Source organism: Sceloporus occidentalis, unplaced genomic scaffold, assembly GCF_023333645.1.
Source record: "Sceloporus occidentalis isolate IW3139 unplaced genomic scaffold, rSceOcc1.0.p SCAF_160, whole genome shotgun sequence".
Taxonomy (NCBI): Eukaryota; Metazoa; Chordata; class Lepidosauria; order Squamata; family Phrynosomatidae; genus Sceloporus; species Sceloporus occidentalis.
In genome coordinates this window covers 1,989,336-2,009,899 of record NW_028317140.1, presented here as the reverse complement: position 1 = coordinate 2,009,899, position 20,564 = coordinate 1,989,336, and the positions used below count along the sequence as shown (strand labels likewise).

Genomic DNA, 20,564 nt, shown 5'->3' with positions numbered 1-20,564 from the left:
TTGATGTTGGCACGTAGAACGTTTCCATTAAAGGCTCATGAAACATAGGCAACATTAAGCCCCTCGCGAGGTGTCTATCCTGTTAAGAGTAGGCCTGCCTCGAAAGCTAGTACGACGGCATAGAAGGAAGGCCCTCGAAAGAGGCCAACAAACACAATTAAGGCTGTATCCGCAGAAAGCACAGCTCAACGCGTCGCTACGAGAAGTAACCACTCAGCTTGCGCGTTCCCCCTCCTAACCTGCTCTCGCGAAGAAAGGACCAGTCATCAAAAGCAACAAGCAGCCGTTAGCCACGGCGCTTGATACTCGCTTCGCGCTCAGGGGAACGCACGCGAGCTCTTCATCGTGGTTACCGAGCCTGACCACTTCCGAGCACATTTCTCCGGTCGGGCACTATAGAAATGATCCCTGAAAGTACAGTCTTGACGTCCGCTCTGCGAGGGACACCGTCCCACCTAAAGGCATCGCTATATAGCTTGCAGCGACAAACTAAAGTTAAGACATTCGCACAACTCCGAAAGAGAAGAAGACTTTGCAATGCATGAATCTTATGAAAACAAACAAAAAAAAAACAATTCGTAACGCTTTTCTTAGAAGTCAATGCGTGAAATAGGCTAGATTGCGTTTATTCAACCACTGAACATACATTACATCCAAGGCAGGCTGCGAGGCAGCGCAGAACATCAACATCAGCAGCTTGACCGAGGACGCTCTGTGATGGCGTTTAAGCATGCTTTGGAAAAGCAAGAAGGAAAAAAAAACCAACCAGAGAAGCGTGAGTGATGAGACCACACGTTTAACATTTAAGACCTCCCAGGGGTGGGGCTTATGCAGATATATTGTCTCTGACGTAGGAGCAACACCTGATGAGGCCGCAAAGAGTCTGGGGCGGTACCCTTTTCCCTAACCATAACGGAGGCGGTTCCTGGCAAAGCATAAAGCGTCATTAACACGAGAGGCTAGGCGGCGCGTGCTTCTGGAAGGGCAAGCCCAGGTGCGAGTTCCCGGGAAAGAGAGGAAAAAAAAGCCAACGGCAGGTGAGGAGGCGGCTGGGCGGCGGTCGCCAGCCTTTCAAGAGCATCAGAAGAGACAGGGCGAAGGAGCTTCCTCCCGGCCTAGGAGGCGCCGAGCGCAGGCTGGGTCGGAAGCGGCAAAGCCAGCTAACCCAGCGGATGAGCAGACGGGGTGAGGCGGGGGAGGCACGCCTCAAGGCGCTAGAGCAGCCCCCTTAGGAGGTAGCGGCAAGGGCCACGCCTGGAGAACCACCAGCTGATACCGGAGATACTGCGGGCTCTATCGTTAAACCGGGATGATCAGGGGAAAGCGCGAACGCAGTCCCCCACTACCAGAAATTATGCAGTCGAGTTTCCCGCATTTGGGGAAATCGCAGGGGTCAGCACAGCCGGAGTGCAATGGCTGAGCCTCACCCTGGGAGAACCCCCTTCGTGATCAGGGTATCTCCCCTGCCAGGTAAGTATGAGCTGCCATAGAAGATGGTGGGGGGCGCCACTTCCACACCCCTCGCTAAAGTCGTGGTGGGGGTTTCTGCTCTAACACTTGGCTCTGTGCAGAACAGCTGCTTGGACAAGGTGCCTGCACACAGGAAATTCCTCATTGTTGCCCTTCAGGGAAAAATCTTCCCGTGTTAAGCTGCGCTTGTAAAATCCAGCATTCCCAGAGTGCTTTGCAGCACAAAAATTTGCACGCGGTAGCACCGCCCATCAGCAGGACCTCGCGGCGGGGAAGGAGCATTTACCCCTTGGCGACCTTAAAGCACGAGCCGGGCAACAGGACTTGGCTATCATTTGATGTTGGCACGTAGAACGTTTCCATTAAAGGCTCATGAAACATAGGCAACATTAAGCCCCTCGCGAGGTGTCTATCCTGTTAAGAGTAGGCCTGCCTCGAAAGCTAGTACGACGGCATAGAAGGAAGGCCCTCGAAAGAGGCCAACAAACACAATTAAGGCTGTATCCGCAGAAAGCACAGCTCAACGCGTCGCTACGAGAAGTAACCACTCAGCTTGCGCGTTCCCCCTCCTAACCTGCTCTCGCGAAGAAAGGACCAGTCATCAAAAGCAACAAGCAGCCGTTAGCCACGGCGCTTGATACTCGCTTCGCGCTCAGGGGAACGCACGCGAGCTCTTCATCGTGGTTACCGAGCCTGACCACTTCCGAGCACATTTCTCCGGTCGGGCACTATAGAAATGATCCCTGAAAGTACAGTCTTGACGTCCGCTCTGCGAGGGACACCGTCCCACCTAAAGGCATCGCTATATAGCTTGCAGCGACAAACTAAAGTTAAGACATTCGCACAACTCCGAAAGAGAAGAAGACTTTGCAATGCATGAATCTTATGAAAACAAACAAAAAAAAACCAATTCGTAACGCTTTTCTTAGAAGTCAATGCGTGAAATAGGCTAGATTGCGTTTATTCAACCACTGAACATACATTACATCCAAGGCAGGCTGCGAGGCAGCGCAGAACATCAACATCAGCAGCTTGACCGAGGACGCTCTGTGATGGCGTTTAAGCATGCTTTGGAAAAGCAAGAAGGAAAAAAAACCAACCAGAGAAGCGTGAGTGATGAGACCACACGTTTAACATTTAAGACCTCCCAGGGGTGGGGCTTATGCAGATATATTGTCTCTGACGTAGGAGCAACACCTGATGAGGCCGCAAAGAGTCTGGGGCGGTACCCTTTTCCCTAACCATAACGGAGGCGGTTCCTGGCAAAGCATAAAGCGTCATTAACACGAGAGGCTAGGCGGCGCGTGCTTCTGGAAGGGCAAGCCCAGGTGCGAGTTCCCGGGAAAGAGAGGAAAGAAAAGCCGGCGGCTGGGCGGCGGTCGCCAGCCTTTCAAGAGCATCAGAAGAGACAGGGCGAAGGAGCTTCCTCCCGGCCTAGGAGGCGCCGAGCGCAGGCTGGGTCGGAAGCGGCAAAGCCAGCTAACCCAGCGGATGAGCAGACGGGGTGAGGCGGGGGAGGCACGCCTCAAGGCGCTAGAGCAGCCCCCTTAGGAGGTAGCGGCAAGGGCCACGCCTGGAGAACCACCAGCTGATACCGGAGATACTGCGGGCTCTATCGTTAAACCGGGATGATCAGGGGAAAGCGCGAACGCAGTCCCCCACTACCAGAAATTATGCAGTCGAGTTTCCCGCATTTGGGGAAATCGCAGGGGTCAGCACAGCCGGAGTGCAATGGCTGAGCCTCACCCTGGGAGAACCCCCTTCGTGATCAGGGTATCTCCCCTGCCAGGTAAGTATGAGCTGCCATAGAAGATGGTGGGGGCGCCACTTCCACACCCCTCGCTAAAGTCGTGGTGGGGGTTTCTGCTCTAACACTTGGCTCTGTGCAGAACAGCTGCTTGGACAAGGTGCCTGCACACAGGAAATTCCTCATTGTTGCCCTTCAGGGAAAAATCTTCCCGTGTTAAGCTGCGCTTGTAAAATCCAGCATTCCCAGAGTGCTTTGCAGCACAAAAATTTGCACGCGGTAGCACCGCCCATCAGCAGGACCTCGCGGCGGGGAAGGAGCATTTACCCCTTGGCGACCTTAAAGCACGAGCCGGGCAACAGGACTTGGCTATCATTTGATGTTGGCACGTAGAACGTTTCCATTAAAGGCTCATGAAACATAGGCAACATTAAGCCCCTCGCGAGGTGTCTATCCTGTTAAGAGTAGGCCTGCCTCGAAAGCTAGTACGACGGCATAGAAGGAAGGCCCTCGAAAGAGGCCAACAAACACAATTAAGGCTGTATCCGCAGAAAGCACAGCTCAACGCGTCGCTACGAGAAGTAACCACTCAGCTTGCGCGTTCCCCCTCCTAACCTGCTCTCGCGAAGAAAGGACCAGTCATCAAAAGCAACAAGCAGCCGTTAGCCACGGCGCTTGATACTCGCTTCGCGCTCAGGGGAACGCACGCGAGCTCTTCATCGTGGTTACCGAGCCTGACCACTTCCGAGCACATTTCTCCGGTCGGGCACTATAGAAATGACCCCTGAAAGTACAGTCTTGACGTCCGCTCTGCGAGGGACACCGTCCCACCTAAAGGCATCGCTATATAGCTTGCAGCGACAAACTAAAGTTAAGACATTTGCACAACTCCGAAAGAGAAGAAGACTTTGCAATGCATGAATCTTATGAAAACAAACAAAAAAAAACCAATTCGTAACGCTTTTCTTAGAAGTCAATGCGTGAAATAGGCTAGATTGCGTTTATTCAACCACTGAACATACATTACATCCAAGGCAGGCTGCGAGGCAGCGCAGAACATCAACATCAGCAGCTTGACCGAGGACGCTCTGTGATGGCGTTTAAGCATGCTTTGGAAAAGCAAGAAGGAAAAAAAACCAACCAGAGAAGCGTGAGTGATGAGACCACACGTTTAACATTTAAGACCTCCCAGGGGTGGGGCTTATGCAGATATATTGTCTCTGACGTAGGAGCAACACCTGATGAGGCCGCAAAGAGTCTGGGGCGGTACCCTTTTCCCTAACCATAACGGAGGCGGTTCCTGGCAAAGCATAAAGCGTCATTAACACGAGAGGCTAGGCGGCGCGTGCTTCTGGAAGGGCAAGCCCAGGCGCGAGTTCCCGGGAAAGAGAGGAAAGAAAAGCCAACGGCAGGAGAGGAGGCGGCTGGGCGGCGGTCGCCAGCCTTTCAAGAGCATCAGAAGAGACAGGGCGAAGGAGCTTCCTCCCGGCCTAGGAGGCGCCGAGCGCAGGCTGGGTCGGAAGCGGCAAAGCCAGCCAACCCAGCGGATGAGCAGACGGGGTGAGGCGGGGGAGGCACGCCTCAAGGCGCTAGAGCAGCCCCCTTAGGAGGTAGCGGCAAGGGCCACGCCTGGAGAACCACCAGCTGATACCGGAGATACTGCGGGCTCTATCGTTAAACCGGGATGATCAGGGGAAAGCGCGAACGCAGTCCCCCACTACCAGAAATTATGCAGTCGAGTTTCCCGCATTTGGGGAAATCGCAGGGGTCAGCACAGCCGGAGTGCAATGGCTGAGCCTCACCCTGGGAGAACCCCCTTCGTGATCAGGGTATCTCCCCTGCCAGGTAAGTATGAGCTGCCATAGAAGATGGTGGGGGGCGCCACTTCCACACCCCTCGCTAAAGTCGTGGTGGGGGTTTCTGCTCTAACACTTGGCTCTGTGCAGAACAGCTGCTTGGACAAGGTGCCTGCACACAGGAAATTCCTCATTGTTGCCCTTCAGGGAAAAATCTTCCCGTGTTAAGCTGCGCTTGTAAAATCCAGCATTCCCAGAGTGCTTTGCAGCACAAAAATTTGCACGCGGTAGCACCGCCCATCAGCAGGACCTCGCGGCGGGGAAGGAGCATTTACCCCTTGGCGACCTTAAAGCACGAGCCGGGCAACAGGACTTGGCTATCATTTGATGTTGGCACGTAGAACGTTTCCATTAAAGGCTCATGAAACATAGGCAACATTAAGCCCCTCGCGAGGTGTCTATCCTGTTAAGAGTAGGCCTGCCTCGAAAGCTAGTACGACGGCATAGAAGGAAGGCCCTCGAAAGAGGCCAACAAACACAATTAAGGCTGTATCCGCAGAAAGCACAGCTCAACGCGTCGCTACGAGAAGTAACCACTCAGCTTGCGCGTTCCCCCTCCTAACCTGCTCTCGCGAAGAAAGGACCAGTCATCAAAAGCAACAAGCAGCCGTTAGCCACGGCGCTTGATACTCGCTTCGCGCTCAGGGGAACGCACGCGAGCTCTTCATCGTGGTTACCGAGCCTGACCACTTCCGAGCGCATTTCTCCGGTCGGGCACTATAGAAATGATCCCTGAAAGTACAGTCTTGACGTCCGCTCTGCGAGGGACACCGTCCCACCTAAAGGCATCGCTATATAGCTTGCAGCGACAAACTAAAGTTAAGACATTCGCACAACTCCGAAAGAGAAGAAGACTTTGCAATGCATGAATCTTATGAAAACAAACAAAAAAAAACCAATTCGTAACGCTTTTCTTAGAAGTCAATGCGTGAAATAGGCTAGATTGCGTTTATTCAACCACTGAACATACATTACATCCAAGGCAGGCTGCGAGGCAGCGCAGAACATCAACATCAGCAGCTTGACCGAGGACGCTCTGTGATGGCGTTTAAGCATGCTTTGGAAAAGCAAGAAGGAAAAAAAACCAACCAGAGAAGCGTGAGTGATGAGACCACACGTTTAACATTTAAGACCTCCCAGGGGTGGGGCTTATGCAGATATATTGTCTCTGACGTAGGAGCAACACCTGATGAGGCCGCAAAGAGTCTGGGGCGGTACCCTTTTCCCTAACCATAACGGAGGCGGTTCCTGGCAAAGCATAAAGCGTCATTAACACGAGAGGCTAGGCGGCGCGTGCTTCTGGAAGGGCAAGCCCAGGCGCGAGTTCCCGGGAAAGAGAGGAAAGAAAAGCCAACGGCAGGAGAGGAGGCGGCTGGGCGGCGGTCGCCAGCCTTTCAAGAGCATCAGAAGAGACAGGGCGAAGGAGCTTCCTCCCGGCCTAGGAGGCGCCGAGCGCAGGCTGGGTCGGAAGCGGCAAAGCCAGCCAACCCAGCGGATGAGCAGACGGGGTGAGGCGGGGGAGGCACGCCTCAAGGCACTAGAGCAGCCCCCTTAGGAGGTAGCGGCAAGGGCCACGCCTGGAGAACCACCAGCTGATACCGGAGATACTGCGGGCTCTATCGTTAAACCGGGATGATCAGGGGAAAGCGCGAACGCAGTCCCCCACTACCAGAAATTATGCAGTCGAGTTTCCCGCATTTGGGGAAATCGCAGGGGTCAGCACAGCCGGAGTGCAATGCAATGGCTGAGCCTCACTCTGGGAGAACCCCCTTCGTGATCAGGGTATCTCCCCTGCCAGGTAAGTATGAGCTGCCATAGAAGATGGTGGGGGGCGCCACTTCCACACCCCTCGCTAAAGTCGTGGTGGGGGTTTCTGCTCTAACACTTGGCTCTGTGCAGAACAGCTGCTTGGACAAGGTGCCTGCACACAGGAAATTCCTCATTGTTGCCCTTCAGGGAAAAATCTTCCCGTGTTAAGCTGCGCTTGTAAAATCCAGCATTCCCAGAGTGCTTTGCAGCACAAAAATTTGCACGCGGTAGCACCGCCCATCAGCAGGACCTCGCGGCGGGGAAGGAGCATTTACCCCTTGGCGACCTTAAAGCACGAGCCGGGCAACAGGACTTGGCTATCATTTGATGTTGGCACGTAGAACGTTTCCATTAAAGGCTCATGAAACATAGGCAACATTAAGCCCCTCGCGAGGTGTCTATCCTGTTAAGAGTAGGCCTGCCTCGAAAGCTAGTACGACGGCATAGAAGGAAGGCCCTCGAAAGAGGCCAACAAACACAATTAAGGCTGTATCCGCAGAAAGCACAGCTCAAGGCGTCGCTACGAGAAGTAACCACTCAGCTTGCGCGTTCCCCCTCCTAACCTGCTCTCGCGAAGAAAGGACCAGTCATCAAAAGCAACAAGCAGCCGTTAGCCACGGCGCTTGATACTCGCTTCGCGCTCAGGGGAACGCACGCGAGCTCTTCATCGTGGTTACCGAGCCTGACCACTTCCGAGCACATTTCTCCGGTCGGGCACTATAGAAATGATCCCTGAAAGTACAGTCTTGACGTCCGCTCTGCGAGGGACACCGTCCCACCTAAAGGCATCGCTATATAGCTTGCAGCGACAAACTAAAGTTAAGACATTCGCACAACTCCGAAAGAGAAGAAGACTTTGCAATGCATGAATCTTATGAAAACAAACAAAAAAAAACCAATTCGTAACGCTTTTCTTAGAAGTCAATGCGTGAAATAGGCTAGATTGCGTTTATTCAACCACTGAACATACATTACATCCAAGGCAGGCTGCGAGGCAGCGCAGAACATCAACATCAGCAGCTTGACCGAGGACGCTCTGTGATGGCGTTTAAGCATGCTTTGGAAAAGCAAGAAGGAAAAAAAACCAACCAGAGAAGCGTGAGTGATGAGACCACACGTTTAACATTTAAGACCTCCCAGGGGTGGGGCTTATGCAGATATATTGTCTCTGACGTAGGAGCAACACCTGATGAGGCCGCAAAGAGTCTGGGGCGGTACCCTTTTCCCTAACCATAACGGAGGCGGTTCCTGGCAAAGCATAAAGCGTCATTAACACGAGAGGCTAGGCGGCGCGTGCTTCTGGAAGGGCAAGCCCAGGTGCGAGTTCCCGGGAAAGAGAGGAAAGAAAAGCCGGCGGCTGGGCGGCGGTCGCCAGCCTTTCAAGAGCATCAGAAGAGACAGGGCGAAGGAGCTTCCTCCCGGCCTAGGAGGCGCCAAGCGCAGGCTGGGTCGGAAGCGGCAAAGCCAGCTAACCCAGCGGATGAGCAGACGGGGTGAGGCGGGGGAGGCACGCCTCAAGGCGCTAGAGCAGCCCCCTTAGGAGGTAGCGGCAAGGGCCACGCCTGGAGAACCACCAGCTGATACCGGAGATACTGCGGGCTCTATCGTTAAACCGGGATGATCAGGGGAAAGCGCGAACGCAGTCCCCCACTACCAGAAATTATGCAGTCGAGTTTCCCGCATTTGGGGAAATCGCAGGGGTCAGCACAGCCGGAGTGCAATGGCTGAGCCTCACCCTGGGAGAACCCCCTTCGTGATCAGGGTATCTCCCCTGCCAGGTAAGTATGAGCTGCCATAGAAGATGGTGGGGGGCGCCACTTCCACACCCCTCGCTAAAGTCGTGGTGGGGGTTTCTGCTCTAACACTTGGCTCTGTGCAGAACAGCTGCTTGGACAAGGTGCCTGCACACAGGAAATTCCTCATTGTTGCCCTTCAGGGAAAAATCTTCCCGTGTTAAGCTGCGCTTGTAAAATCCAGCATTCCCAGAGTGCTTTGCAGCACAAAAATTTGCACGCGGTAGCACCGCCCATCAGCAGGACCTCGCGGCGGGGAAGGAGCATTTACCCCTTGGCGACCTTAAAGCACGAGCCGGGCAACAGGACTTGGCTATCATTTGATGTTGGCACGTAGAACGTTTCCATTAAAGGCTCATGAAACATAGGCAACATTAAGCCCCTCGCGAGGTGTCTATCCTGTTAAGAGTAGGCCTGCCTCGAAAGCTAGTACGACGGCATAGAAGGAAGGCCCTCGAAAGAGGCCAACAAACACAATTAAGGCTGTATCCGCAGAAAGCACAGCTCAACGCGTCGCTACGAGAAGTAACCACTCAGCTTGCGCGTTCCCCCTCCTAACCTGCTTTCGCGAAGAAAGGACCAGTCATCAAAAGCAACAAGCAGCCGTTAGCCACGGCGCTTGATACTCGCTTCGCGCTCAGGGGAACGCACGCGAGCTCTTCATCGTGGTTACCGAGCCTGACCACTTCCGAGCACATTTCTCCGGTCGGGCACTATAGAAATGATCCCTGAAAGTACAGTCTTGACGTCCGCTCTGCGAGGGACACCGTCCCACCTAAAGGCATCGCTATATAGCTTGCAGCGACAAACTAAAGTTAAGACATTCGCACAACTCCGAAAGAGAAGAAGACTTTGCAATGCATGAATCTTATGAAAACAAACAAAAAAAAAACAATTCGTAACGCTTTTCTTAGAAGTCAATGCGTGAAATAGGCTAGATTGCGTTTATTCAACCACTGAACATACATTACATCCAAGGCAGGCTGCGAGGCAGCGCAGAACATCAACATCAGCAGCTTGACCGAGGACGCTCTGTGATGGCGTTTAAGCATGCTTTGGAAAAGCAAGAAGGAAAAAAAAACCAACCAGAGAAGCGTGAGTGATGAGACCACACGTTTAACATTTAAGACCTCCCAGGGGTGGGGCTTATGCAGATATATTGTCTCTGACGTAGGAGCAACACCTGATGAGGCCGCAAAGAGTCTGGGGCGGTACCCTTTTCCCTAACCATAACGGAGGCGGTTCCTGGCAAAGCATAAAGCGTCATTAACACGAGAGGCTAGGCGGCGCGTGCTTCTGGAAGGGCAAGCCCAGGTGCGAGTTCCCGGGAAAGAGAGGAAAAAAAAGCCAACGGCAGGTGAGGAGGCGGCTGGGCGGCGGTCGCCAGCCTTTCAAGAGCATCAGAAGAGACAGGGCGAAGGAGCTTCCTCCCGGCCTAGGAGGCGCCGAGCGCAGGCTGGGTCGGAAGCGGCAAAGCCAGCTAACCCAGCGGATGAGCAGACGGGGTGAGGCGGGGGAGGCACGCCTCAAGGCGCTAGAGCAGCCCCCTTAGGAGGTAGCGGCAAGGGCCACGCCTGGAGAACCACCAGCTGATACCGGAGATACTGCGGGCTCTATCGTTAAACCGGGATGATCAGGGGAAAGCGCGAACGCAGTCCCCCACTACCAGAAATTATGCAGTCGAGTTTCCCGCATTTGGGGAAATCGCAGGGGTCAGCACAGCCGGAGTGCAATGGCTGAGCCTCACCCTGGGAGAACCCCCTTCGTGATCAGGGTATCTCCCCTGCCAGGTAAGTATGAGCTGCCATAGAAGATGGTGGGGGGCGCCACTTCCACACCCCTCGCTAAAGTCGTGGTGGGGGTTTCTGCTCTAACACTTGGCTCTGTGCAGAACAGCTGCTTGGACAAGGTGCCTGCACACAGGAAATTCCTCATTGTTGCCCTTCAGGGAAAAATCTTCCCGTGTTAAGCTGCGCTTGTAAAATCCAGCATTCCCAGAGTGCTTTGCAGCACAAAAATTTGCACGCGGTAGCACCGCCCATCAGCAGGACCTCGCGGCGGGGAAGGAGCATTTACCCCTTGGCGACCTTAAAGCACGAGCCGGGCAACAGGACTTGGCTATCATTTGATGTTGGCACGTAGAACGTTTCCATTAAAGGCTCATGAAACATAGGCAACATTAAGCCCCTCGCGAGGTGTCTATCCTGTTAAGAGTAGGCCTGCCTCGAAAGCTAGTACGACGGCATAGAAGGAAGGCCCTCGAAAGAGGCCAACAAACACAATTAAGGCTGTATCCGCAGAAAGCACAGCTCAACGCGTCGCTACGAGAAGTAACCACTCAGCTTGCGCGTTCCCCCTCCTAACCTGCTCTCGCGAAGAAAGGACCAGTCATCAAAAGCAACAAGCAGCCGTTAGCCACGGCGCTTGATACTCGCTTCGCGCTCAGGGGAACGCACGCGAGCTCTTCATCGTGGTTACCGAGCCTGACCACTTCCGAGCACATTTCTCCGGTCGGGCACTATAGAAATGATCCCTGAAAGTACAGTCTTGACGTCCGCTCTGCGAGGGACACCGTCCCACCTAAAGGCATCGCTATATAGCTTGCAGCGACAAACTAAAGTTAAGACATTCGCACAACTCCGAAAGAGAAGAAGACTTTGCAATGCATGAATCTTATGAAAACAAACAAAAAAAAACCAATTCGTAACGCTTTTCTTAGAAGTCAATGCGTGAAATAGGCTAGATTGCGTTTATTCAACCACTGAACATACATTACATCCAAGGCAGGCTGCGAGGCAGCGCAGAACATCAACATCAGCAGCTTGACCGAGGACGCTCTGTGATGGCGTTTAAGCATGCTTTGGAAAAGCAAGAAGGAAAAAAAACCAACCAGAGAAGCGTGAGTGATGAGACCACACGTTTAACATTTAAGACCTCCCAGGGGTGGGGCTTATGCAGATATATTGTCTCTGACGTAGGAGCAACACCTGATGAGGCCGCAAAGAGTCTGGGGCGGTACCCTTTTCCCTAACCATAACGGAGGCGGTTCCTGGCAAAGCATAAAGCGTCATTAACACGAGAGGCTAGGCGGCGCGTGCTTCTGGAAGGGCAAGCCCAGGTGCGAGTTCCCGGGAAAGAGAGGAAAGAAAAGCCGGCGGCTGGGCGGCGGTCGCCAGCCTTTCAAGAGCATCAGAAGAGACAGGGCGAAGGAGCTTCCTCCCGGCCTAGGAGGCGCCGAGCGCAGGCTGGGTCGGAAGCGGCAAAGCCAGCTAACCCAGCGGATGAGCAGACGGGGTGAGGCGGAGGAGGCACGCCTCAAGGCGCTAGAGCAGCCCCCTTAGGAGGTAGCGGCAAGGGCCACGCCTGGAGAACCACCAGCTGATACCGGAGATACTGCGGGCTCTATCGTTAAACCGGGATGATCAGGGGAAAGCGCGAACGCAGTCCCCCACTACCAGAAATTATGCAGTCGAGTTTCCCGCATTTGGGGAAATCGCAGGGGTCAGCACAGCCGGAGTGCAATGGCTGAGCCTCACCCTGGGAGAACCCCCTTCGTGATCAGGGTATCTCCCCTGCCAGGTAAGTATGAGCTGCCATAGAAGATGGTGGGGGGCGCCACTTCCACACCCCTCGCTAAAGTCGTGGTGGGGGTTTCTGCTCTAACACTTGGCTCTGTGCAGAACAGCTGCTTGGACAAGGTGCCTGCACACAGGAAATTCCTCATTGTTGCCCTTCAGGGAAAAATCTTCCCGTGTTAAGCTGCGCTTGTAAAATCCAGCATTCCCAGAGTGCTTTGCAGCACAAAAATTTGCACGCGGTAGCACCGCCCATCAGCAGGACCTCGCGGCGGGGAAGGAGCATTTACCCCTTGGCGACCTTAAAGCACGAGCCGGGCAACAGGACTTGGCTATCATTTGATGTTGGCACGTAGAACGTTTCCATTAAAGGCTCATGAAACATAGGCAACATTAAGCCCCTCGCGAGGTGTCTATCCTGTTAAGAGTAGGCCTGCCTCGAAAGCTAGTACGACGGCATAGAAGGAAGGCCCTCGAAAGAGGCCAACAAACACAATTAAGGCTGTATCCGCAGAAAGCACAGCTCAACGCGTCGCTACGAGAAGTAACCACTCAGCTTGCGCGTTCCCCCTCCTAACCTGCTCTCGCGAAGAAAGGACCAGTCATCAAAAGCAACAAGCAGCCGTTAGCCACGGCGCTTGATACTCGCTTCGCGCTCAGGGGAACGCACGCGAGCTCTTCATCGTGGTTACCGAGCCTGACCACTTCCGAGCACATTTCTCCGGTCGGGCACTATAGAAATGATCCCTGAAAGTACAGTCTTGACGTCCGCTCTGCGAGGGACACCGTCCCACCTAAAGGCATCGCTATATAGCTTGCAGCGACAAACTAAAGTTAAGACATTCGCACAACTCCGAAAGAGAAGAAGACTTTGCAATGCATGAATCTTATGAAAACAAACAAAAAAAAACCAATTCGTAACGCTTTTCTTAGAAGTCAATGCGTGAAATAGGCTAGATTGCGTTTATTCAACCACTGAACATACATTACATCCAAGGCAGGCTGCGAGGCAGCGCAGAACATCAACATCAGCAGCTTGACCGAGGACGCTCTGTGATGGCGTTTAAGCATGCTTTGGAAAAGCAAGAAGGAAAAAAAACCAACCAGAGAAGCGTGAGTGATGAGACCACACGTTTAACATTTAAGACCTCCCAGGGGTGGGGCTTATGCAGATATATTGTCTCTGACGTAGGAGCAACACCTGATGAGGCCGCAAAGAGTCTGGGGCGGTACCCTTTTCCCTAACCATAACGGAGGCGGTTCCTGGCAAAGCATAAAGCGTCATTAACACGAGAGGCTAGGCGGCGCGTGCTTCTGGAAGGGCAAGCCCAGGTGCGAGTTCCCGGGAAAGAGAGGAAAGAAAAGCCGGCGGCTGGGCGGCGGTCGCCAGCCTTTCAAGAGCATCAGAAGAGACAGGGCGAAGGAGCTTCCTCCCGGCCTAGGAGGCGCCGAGCGCAGGCTGGGTCGGAAGCGGCAAAGCCAGCTAACCCAGCGGATGAGCAGACGGGGTGAGGCGGAGGAGGCACGCCTCAAGGCGCTAGAGCAGCCCCCTTAGGAGGTAGCGGCAAGGGCCACGCCTGGAGAACCACCAGCTGATACCGGAGATACTGCGGGCTCTATCGTTAAACCGGGATGATCAGGGGAAAGCGCGAACGCAGTCCCCCACTACCAGAAATTATGCAGTCGAGTTTCCCACATTTGGGGAAATCGCAGGGGTCAGCACAGCCGGAGTGCAATGGCTGAGCCTCACCCTGGGAGAACCCCCTTCGTGATTAGGGTATCTCCCCTGCCAGGTAAGTATGAGCTGCCATAGAAGATGGTGGGGGGCGCCACTTCCACACCCCTCGCTAAAGTCGTGGTGGGGGTTTCTGCTCTAACACTTGGCTCTGTGCAGAACAGCTGCTTGGACAAGGTGCCTGCACACAGGAAATTCCTCATTGTTGCCCTTCAGGGAAAAATCTTCCCGTGTTAAGCTGCGCTTGTAAAATCCAGCATTCCCAGAGTGCTTTGCAGCACAAAAATTTGCACGCGGTAGCACCGCCCATCAGCAGGACCTCGCGGCGGGGAAGGAGCATTTACCCCTTGGCGACCTTAAAGCACGAGCCGGGCAACAGGACTTGGCTATCATTTGATGTTGGCACGTAGAACGTTTCCATTAAAGGCTCATGAAACATAGGCAACATTAAGCCCCTCGCGAGGTGTCTATCCTGTTAAGAGTAGGCCTGCCTCGAAAGCTAGTACGACGGCATAGAAGGAAGGCCCTCGAAAGAGGCCAACAAACACAATTAAGGCTGTATCCGCAGAAAGCACAGCTCAACGCGTCGCTACGAGAAGTAACCACTCAGCTTGCGCGTTCCCCCTCCTAACCTGCTCTCGCGAAGAAAGGACCAGTCATCAAAAGCAACAAGCAGCCGTTAGCCACGGCGCTTGATACTCGCTTCGCGCTCAGGGGAACGCACGCGAGCTCTTCATCGTGGTTACCGAGCCTGACCACTTCCGAGCACATTTCTCCGGTCGGGCACTATAGAAATGACCCCTGAAAGTACAGTCTTGACGTCCGCTCTGCGAGGGACACCGTCCCACCTAAAGGCATCGCTATATAGCTTGCAGCGACAAACTAAAGTTAAGACATTTGCACAACTCCGAAAGAGAAGAAGACTTTGCAATGCATGAATCTTATGAAAACAAACAAAAAAAAACCAATTCGTAACGCTTTTCTTAGAAGTCAATGCGTGAAATAGGCTAGATTGCGTTTATTCAACCACTGAACATACATTACATCCAAGGCAGGCTGCGAGGCAGCGCAGAACATCAACATCAGCAGCTTGACCGAGGACGCTCTGTGATGGCGTTTAAGCATGCTTTGGAAAAGCAAGAAGGAAAAAAAACCAACCAGAGAAGCGTGAGTGATGAGACCACACGTTTAACATTTAAGACCTCCCAGGGGTGGGGCTTATGCAGATATATTGTCTCTGACGTAGGAGCAACACCTGATGAGGCCGCAAAGAGTCTGGGGCGGTACCCTTTTCCCTAACCATAACGGAGGCGGTTCCTGGCAAAGCATAAAGCGTCATTAACACGAGAGGCTAGGCGGCGCGTGCTTCTGGAAGGGCAAGCCCAGGCGCGAGTTCCCGGGAAAGAGAGGAAAGAAAAGCCAACGGCAGGAGAGGAGGCGGCTGGGCGGCGGTCGCCAGCCTTTCAAGAGCATCAGAAGAGACAGGGCGAAGGAGCTTCCTCCCGGCCTAGGAGGCGCCGAGCGCAGGCTGGGTCGGAAGCGGCAAAGCCAGCCAACCCAGCGGATGAGCAGACGGGGTGAGGCGGGGGAGGCACGCCTCAAGGCGCTAGAGCAGCCCCCTTAGGAGGTAGCGGCAAGGGCCACGCCTGGAGAACCACCAGCTGATACCGGAGATACTGCGGGCTCTATCGTTAAACCGGGATGATCAGGGGAAAGCGCGAACGCAGTCCCCCACTACCAGAAATTATGCAGTCGAGTTTCCCGCATTTGGGGAAATCGCAGGGGTCAGCACAGCCGGAGTGCAATGGCTGAGCCTCACCCTGGGAGAACCCCCTTCGTGATCAGGGTATCTCCCCTGCCAGGTAAGTATGAGCTGCCATAGAAGATGGTGGGGGGCGCCACTTCCACACCCCTTGCTAAAGTCGTGGTGGGGGTTTCTGCTCTAACACTGGGCTCTGTGCAGAACAGCTGCTTGGACAAGGTGCCTGCACACAGGAAATTCCTCATTGTTGCCCTTCAGGGAAAAATCTTCCCGTGTTAAGCTGCGCTTGTAAAATCCAGCATTCCCAGAGTGCTTTGCAGCACAAAAATTTGCACGCGGTAGCACCGCCCATCAGCAGGACCTCGCGGCGGGGAAGGAGCATTTACCCCTTGGCGACCTTAAAGCACGAGCCGGGCAACAGGACTTGGCTATCATTTGATGTTGGCACGTAGAACGTTTCCATTAAAGGCTCATGAAACATAGGCAACATTAAGCCCCTCGCGAGGTGTCTATCCTGTTAAGAGTAGGCCTGCCTCGAAAGCTAGTACGACGGCATAGAAGGAAGGCCCTCGAAAGAGGCCAACAAACACAATTAAGGCTGTATCCGCAGAAAGCACAGCTCAAGGCGTCGCTACGAGAAGTAACCACTCAGCTTGCGCGTTCCCCCTCCTAACCTGCTCTCGCGAAGAAAGGACCAGTCATCAAAAGCAACAAGCAGCCGTTAGCCACGGCGCTTGATACTCGCTTCGCGCTCAGGGGAACGCACGCGAGCTCTTCATCGTGGTTACCGAGCCTGACCACTTCCGAGCGCATTTCTCCGGTCGGGCACTATAGAAATGATCCCTGAAAGTACAGTCTTGACGTCCGCTCTGCGAGGGACACCGTCCCACCTAAAGGCATCGCTATATAGCTTGCAGCGACAAACTAAAGTTAAGACATTCGCACAACTCCGAAAGAGAAGAAGACTTTGCAATGCATGAATCTTATGAAAACAAACAAAAAAAAAACCAATTCGTAACGCTTTTCTTAGAAGTCAATGCGTGAAATAGGCTAGATTGCGTTTATTCAACCACTGAACATACATTACATCCAAGGCAGGCTGCGAGGCAGCGCAGAACATCAACATCAGCAGCTTGACCGAGGACGCTCTGTGATGGCGTTTAAGCATGCTTTGGAAAAGCAAGAAGGAAAAAAAACCAACCAGAGAAGCGTGAGTGATGAGACCACACGTTTAACATTTAAGACCTCCCAGGGGTGGGGCTTATGCAGATATATTGTCTCTGACGTAGGAGCAACACCTGATGAGGCCGCAAAGAGTCTGGGGCGGTACCCTTTTCCCTAACCATAACGGAGGCGGTTCCTGGCAAAGCATAAAGCGTCATTAACACGAGAGGCTAGGCGGCGCGTGCTTCTGGAAGGGCAAGCCCAGGTGCGAGTTCCCGGGAAAGAGGAAAGAAAAGCCAACGGCAGGAGAGGAGGCGGCTGGGCGGCGGTCGCCAGCCTTTCAAGAGCATCAGAAGAGACAGGGCGAAGGAGCTTCCTCCCGGGCTAGGAGGCGCCGAGCGCAGGCTGGGTCGGAAGCGGCAAAGCCAGCTAACCCAGCGGATGAGCAGACGGGGTGAGGCGGAGGAGGCGCGCCTCAAGGCGCTAGAGCAGCCCCCTTAGGAGGTAGCGGCAAGGGCCACGCCTGGAGAACCACCAGCTGATACCGGAGATACTGCGGGCTCTATCGTTAAACCGGGATGATCAGGGGAAAGCGCGAACGCAGTCCCCCACTACCAGAAATTATGCAGTCGAGTTTCCCGCATTTGGGGAAATCGCAGGGGTCAGCACAGCCGGAGTGCAATGGCTGAGCCTCACCCTGTGAGAACCCCCTTCGTGATCAGGGTATCTCCCCTGCCAGGTAAGTATGAGCTGCCATAGAAGATGGTGGGGGGCGCCACTTCCACACCCCTCGCTAAAGTCGTGGTGGGGGTTTCTGCTCTAACACTTGGCTCTGTGCAGAACAGCTGCTTGGACAAGGTGCCTGCACACAGGAAATTCCTCATTGTTGCCCTTCAGGGAAAAATCTTCCCGTGTTAAGCTGCGCTTGTAAAATCCAGCATTCCCAGAGTGCTTTGCAGCACAAAAATTTGCACGCGGTAGCACCGCCCATCAGCAGGACCTCGCGGCGGGGAAGGAGCATTTACCCCTTGGCGACCTTAAAGCACGAGCCGGGCAACAGGACTTGGCTATCATTTGATGTTGGCACGTAGAACGTTTCCATGAAAGGCTCATGAAACATAGGCAACATTAAGCCCCTCGCGAGGTGTCTATCCTGTTAAGAGTAGGCCTGCCTCGAAAGCTAGTACGACGGCATAGAAGTAAGGCCCTCGAAAGAGGCCAACAAACACAATTAAGGCTGTATCCGCAGAAAGCACAGCTCAACGCGTCGCTACGAGAAGTAACCACTCAGCTTGCGCGTTCCCCCTCCTAACCTGCTCTCGCGAAGAAAGGACCAGTCATCAAAAGCAACAAGCAGCCGTTAGCCACGGCGCTTGATACTCGCTTCGCGCTCAGGGGAACGCACGCGAGCTCTTCATCGTGGTTACCGAGCCTGACCACTTCCGAGCACATTTCTCCGGTCGGGCACTATAGAAATGATCCCTGAAAGTACAGTCTTGACGTCCGCTCTGCGAGGGACACCGTCCCACCTAAAGGCATCGCTATATAGCTTGCAGCGACAAACTAAAGTTAAGACATTCGCACAACTCCGAAAGAGAAGAAGACTTTGCAATGCATGAATCTTATGAAAACAAACAAAAAAAAACCAATTCGTAACGCTTTTCTTAGAAGTCAATGCGTGAAATAGGCTAGATTGCGTTTATTCAACCACTGAACATACATTACATCCAAGGCAGGCTGCGAGGCAGCGCAGAACATCAACATCAGCAGCTTGACCGAGGACGCTCTGTGATGGCGTTTAAGCATGCTTTGGAAAAGCAAGAAGGAAAAAAAACCAACCAGAGAAGCGTGAGTGATGAGACCACACGTTTAACATTTAAGACCTCCCAGGGGTGGGGCTTATGCAGATATATTGTCTCTGACGTAGGAGCAACACCTGATGAGGCCGCAAAGAGTCTGGGGCGGTACCCTTTTCCCTAACCATAACGGAGGCGGTTCCTGGCAAAGCATAAAGCGTCATTAACACGAGAGGCTAGGCGGCGCGTGCTTCTGGAAGGGCAAGCCCAGGTGCGAGTTCCCGGGAAAGAGAGGAAAGAAAAGCCAACGGCAGGAGAGGAGGCGGCTGGGCGGCGGTCGCCAGCCTTTCAAGAGCATCAGAAGAGACAGGGCGAAGGAGCTTCCTCCCGGCCTAGGAGGCGCCAAGCGCAGGCTGGGTCGGAAGCGGCAAAGCCAGCTAACCCAGCGGATGAGCAGACGGGGTGAGGCGGAGGAGGCACGCCTCAAGGCGCTAGAGCAGCCCCCTTAGGAGGTAGCGGCAAGGGCCACGCCTGGAGAACCACCAGCTGATACCGGAGATACTGCGGGCTCTATCGTTAAACCGGGATGATCAGGGGAAAGCGCGAACGCAGTCCCCCACTACCAGAAATTATGCAGTCGAGTTTCCCGCATTTGGGGAAATCGCAGGGGTCAGCACAGCCGGAGTGCAATGGCTGAGCCTCACCCTGGGAGAACCCCCTTCGTGATCAGGGTATCTCCCCTGCCAGGTAAGTATGAGCTGCCATAGAAGATGGTGGGGGGCGCCACTTCCACACCCCTCGCTAAAGTCGTGGTGGGGGTTTCTGCTCTAACACTTGGCTCTGTGCAGAACAGCTGCTTGGACAAGGTGCCTGCACACAGGAAATTCCTCATTGTTGCCCTTCAGGGAAAAATCTTCCCGTGTTAAGCTGCGCTTGTAAAATCCAGCATTCCCAGAGTGCTTTGCAGCACAAAAATTTGCACGCGGTAGCACCGCCCATCAGCAGGACCTCGCGGCGGGGAAGGAGCATTTACCCCTTGGCGACCTTAAAGCACGAGCCGGGCAACAGGACTTGGCTATCATTTGATGTTGGCACGTAGAACGTTTCCATGAAAGGCTCATGAAACATAGGCAACATTAAGCCCCTCGCGAGGTGTCTATCCTGTTAAGAGTAGGCCTGCCTCGAAAGCTAGTACGACGGCATAGAAGTAAGGCCCTCGAAAGAGGCCAACAAACACAATTAAGGCTGTATCCGCAGAAAGCACAGCTCAACGCGTCGCTACGAGAAGTAACCACTCAGCTTGCGCGTTCCCCCTCCTAACCTGCTCTCGCGAAGAAAGGACCAGTCATCAAAAGCAACAAGCAGCCGTTAGCCACGGCGCTTGATACTCGCTTCGCGCTCAGGGGAACGCACGCGAGCTCTTCATCGTGGTTACCGAGCCTGACCACTTCCGAGCACATTTCTCCGGTCGGGCACTATAGAAATGATCCCTGAAAGTACAGTCTTGACGTCCGCTCTGCGAGGGACACCGTCCCACCTAAAGGCATCGCTATATAGCTTGCAGCGACAAACTAAAGTTAAGACATTCGCACAACTCCGAAAGAGAAGAAGACTTTGCAATGCATGAATCTTATGAAAACAAACAAAAAAAAAACAATTCGTAACGCTTTTCTTAGAAGTCAATGCGTGAAATAGGCTAGATTGCGTTTATTCAACCACTGAACATACATTACATCCAAGGCAGGCTGCGAGGCAGCGCAGAACATCAACATCAGCAGCTTGACCGAGGACGCTCTGTGATGGCGTTTAAGCATGCTTTGGAAAAGCAAGAAGGAAAAAAAACCAACCAGAGAAGCG

General features: G+C 53.8%; 23 non-coding genes across 23 annotated transcripts; all 23 read right to left on the bottom strand.

Annotated features, from left to right (window-relative positions):
- Nucleotides 1-208: 208 nt before the first annotated feature.
- On the bottom strand, nucleotides 209-424 carry LOC149280060 (small nucleolar RNA U3). Its single transcript, XR_016278435.1, has one exon. It is a non-coding gene; the product is annotated as a small nucleolar RNA U3 (small nucleolar RNA).
- An 890-nt stretch (nucleotides 425-1,314) lies between these two features.
- On the bottom strand, nucleotides 1,315-1,478 carry LOC149280059 (U1 spliceosomal RNA). The gene has a single exon (XR_016278286.1). It is a non-coding gene; the product is annotated as a U1 spliceosomal RNA (small nuclear RNA).
- A 535-nt stretch (nucleotides 1,479-2,013) lies between these two features.
- LOC149280058 (small nucleolar RNA U3) lies at nucleotides 2,014-2,229 on the bottom strand. Its single transcript, XR_016278434.1, has one exon. It is a non-coding gene; the product is annotated as a small nucleolar RNA U3 (small nucleolar RNA).
- An 874-nt stretch (nucleotides 2,230-3,103) lies between these two features.
- On the bottom strand, nucleotides 3,104-3,267 carry LOC149280057 (U1 spliceosomal RNA). Its single transcript, XR_016278285.1, has one exon. It is a non-coding gene; the product is annotated as a U1 spliceosomal RNA (small nuclear RNA).
- Nucleotides 3,268-3,801: 534 nt separating this feature from the next.
- Nucleotides 3,802-4,017, bottom strand: LOC149280056 (small nucleolar RNA U3). The gene has a single exon (XR_016278505.1). It is a non-coding gene; the product is annotated as a small nucleolar RNA U3 (small nucleolar RNA).
- Nucleotides 4,018-4,906: 889 nt separating this feature from the next.
- LOC149280055 (U1 spliceosomal RNA) lies at nucleotides 4,907-5,070 on the bottom strand. Its single transcript, XR_016278284.1, has one exon. It is a non-coding gene; the product is annotated as a U1 spliceosomal RNA (small nuclear RNA).
- A 535-nt stretch (nucleotides 5,071-5,605) lies between these two features.
- Nucleotides 5,606-5,821, bottom strand: LOC149280054 (small nucleolar RNA U3). Its single transcript, XR_016278493.1, has one exon. It is a non-coding gene; the product is annotated as a small nucleolar RNA U3 (small nucleolar RNA).
- An 889-nt stretch (nucleotides 5,822-6,710) lies between these two features.
- LOC149280053 (U1 spliceosomal RNA) lies at nucleotides 6,711-6,879 on the bottom strand. Its single transcript, XR_016278357.1, has one exon. It is a non-coding gene; the product is annotated as a U1 spliceosomal RNA (small nuclear RNA).
- Nucleotides 6,880-7,414: 535 nt separating this feature from the next.
- On the bottom strand, nucleotides 7,415-7,630 carry LOC149280052 (small nucleolar RNA U3). The gene has a single exon (XR_016278433.1). It is a non-coding gene; the product is annotated as a small nucleolar RNA U3 (small nucleolar RNA).
- Nucleotides 7,631-8,504: 874 nt separating this feature from the next.
- LOC149280051 (U1 spliceosomal RNA) lies at nucleotides 8,505-8,668 on the bottom strand. The gene has a single exon (XR_016278283.1). It is a non-coding gene; the product is annotated as a U1 spliceosomal RNA (small nuclear RNA).
- Nucleotides 8,669-9,203: 535 nt separating this feature from the next.
- LOC149280050 (small nucleolar RNA U3) lies at nucleotides 9,204-9,419 on the bottom strand. The gene has a single exon (XR_016278365.1). It is a non-coding gene; the product is annotated as a small nucleolar RNA U3 (small nucleolar RNA).
- Nucleotides 9,420-10,309: 890 nt separating this feature from the next.
- LOC149280049 (U1 spliceosomal RNA) lies at nucleotides 10,310-10,473 on the bottom strand. The gene has a single exon (XR_016278281.1). It is a non-coding gene; the product is annotated as a U1 spliceosomal RNA (small nuclear RNA).
- Nucleotides 10,474-11,008: 535 nt separating this feature from the next.
- Nucleotides 11,009-11,224, bottom strand: LOC149280048 (small nucleolar RNA U3). Its single transcript, XR_016278432.1, has one exon. It is a non-coding gene; the product is annotated as a small nucleolar RNA U3 (small nucleolar RNA).
- Nucleotides 11,225-12,098: 874 nt separating this feature from the next.
- LOC149280047 (U1 spliceosomal RNA) lies at nucleotides 12,099-12,262 on the bottom strand. Its single transcript, XR_016278280.1, has one exon. It is a non-coding gene; the product is annotated as a U1 spliceosomal RNA (small nuclear RNA).
- Nucleotides 12,263-12,797: 535 nt separating this feature from the next.
- LOC149280046 (small nucleolar RNA U3) lies at nucleotides 12,798-13,013 on the bottom strand. The gene has a single exon (XR_016278431.1). It is a non-coding gene; the product is annotated as a small nucleolar RNA U3 (small nucleolar RNA).
- Nucleotides 13,014-13,887: 874 nt separating this feature from the next.
- On the bottom strand, nucleotides 13,888-14,051 carry LOC149280045 (U1 spliceosomal RNA). The gene has a single exon (XR_016278334.1). It is a non-coding gene; the product is annotated as a U1 spliceosomal RNA (small nuclear RNA).
- A 535-nt stretch (nucleotides 14,052-14,586) lies between these two features.
- Nucleotides 14,587-14,802, bottom strand: LOC149280044 (small nucleolar RNA U3). Its single transcript, XR_016278502.1, has one exon. It is a non-coding gene; the product is annotated as a small nucleolar RNA U3 (small nucleolar RNA).
- Nucleotides 14,803-15,691: 889 nt separating this feature from the next.
- On the bottom strand, nucleotides 15,692-15,855 carry LOC149280043 (U1 spliceosomal RNA). The gene has a single exon (XR_016278279.1). It is a non-coding gene; the product is annotated as a U1 spliceosomal RNA (small nuclear RNA).
- Nucleotides 15,856-16,390: 535 nt separating this feature from the next.
- LOC149280042 (small nucleolar RNA U3) lies at nucleotides 16,391-16,606 on the bottom strand. Its single transcript, XR_016278491.1, has one exon. It is a non-coding gene; the product is annotated as a small nucleolar RNA U3 (small nucleolar RNA).
- An 888-nt stretch (nucleotides 16,607-17,494) lies between these two features.
- On the bottom strand, nucleotides 17,495-17,658 carry LOC149280041 (U1 spliceosomal RNA). Its single transcript, XR_016278352.1, has one exon. It is a non-coding gene; the product is annotated as a U1 spliceosomal RNA (small nuclear RNA).
- Nucleotides 17,659-18,193: 535 nt separating this feature from the next.
- On the bottom strand, nucleotides 18,194-18,409 carry LOC149280040 (small nucleolar RNA U3). Its single transcript, XR_016278430.1, has one exon. It is a non-coding gene; the product is annotated as a small nucleolar RNA U3 (small nucleolar RNA).
- An 889-nt stretch (nucleotides 18,410-19,298) lies between these two features.
- LOC149280039 (U1 spliceosomal RNA) lies at nucleotides 19,299-19,462 on the bottom strand. Its single transcript, XR_016278278.1, has one exon. It is a non-coding gene; the product is annotated as a U1 spliceosomal RNA (small nuclear RNA).
- Nucleotides 19,463-19,997: 535 nt separating this feature from the next.
- LOC149280038 (small nucleolar RNA U3) lies at nucleotides 19,998-20,213 on the bottom strand. The gene has a single exon (XR_016278429.1). It is a non-coding gene; the product is annotated as a small nucleolar RNA U3 (small nucleolar RNA).
- Between the last annotated feature and the right edge of the window lie 351 nt (nucleotides 20,214-20,564).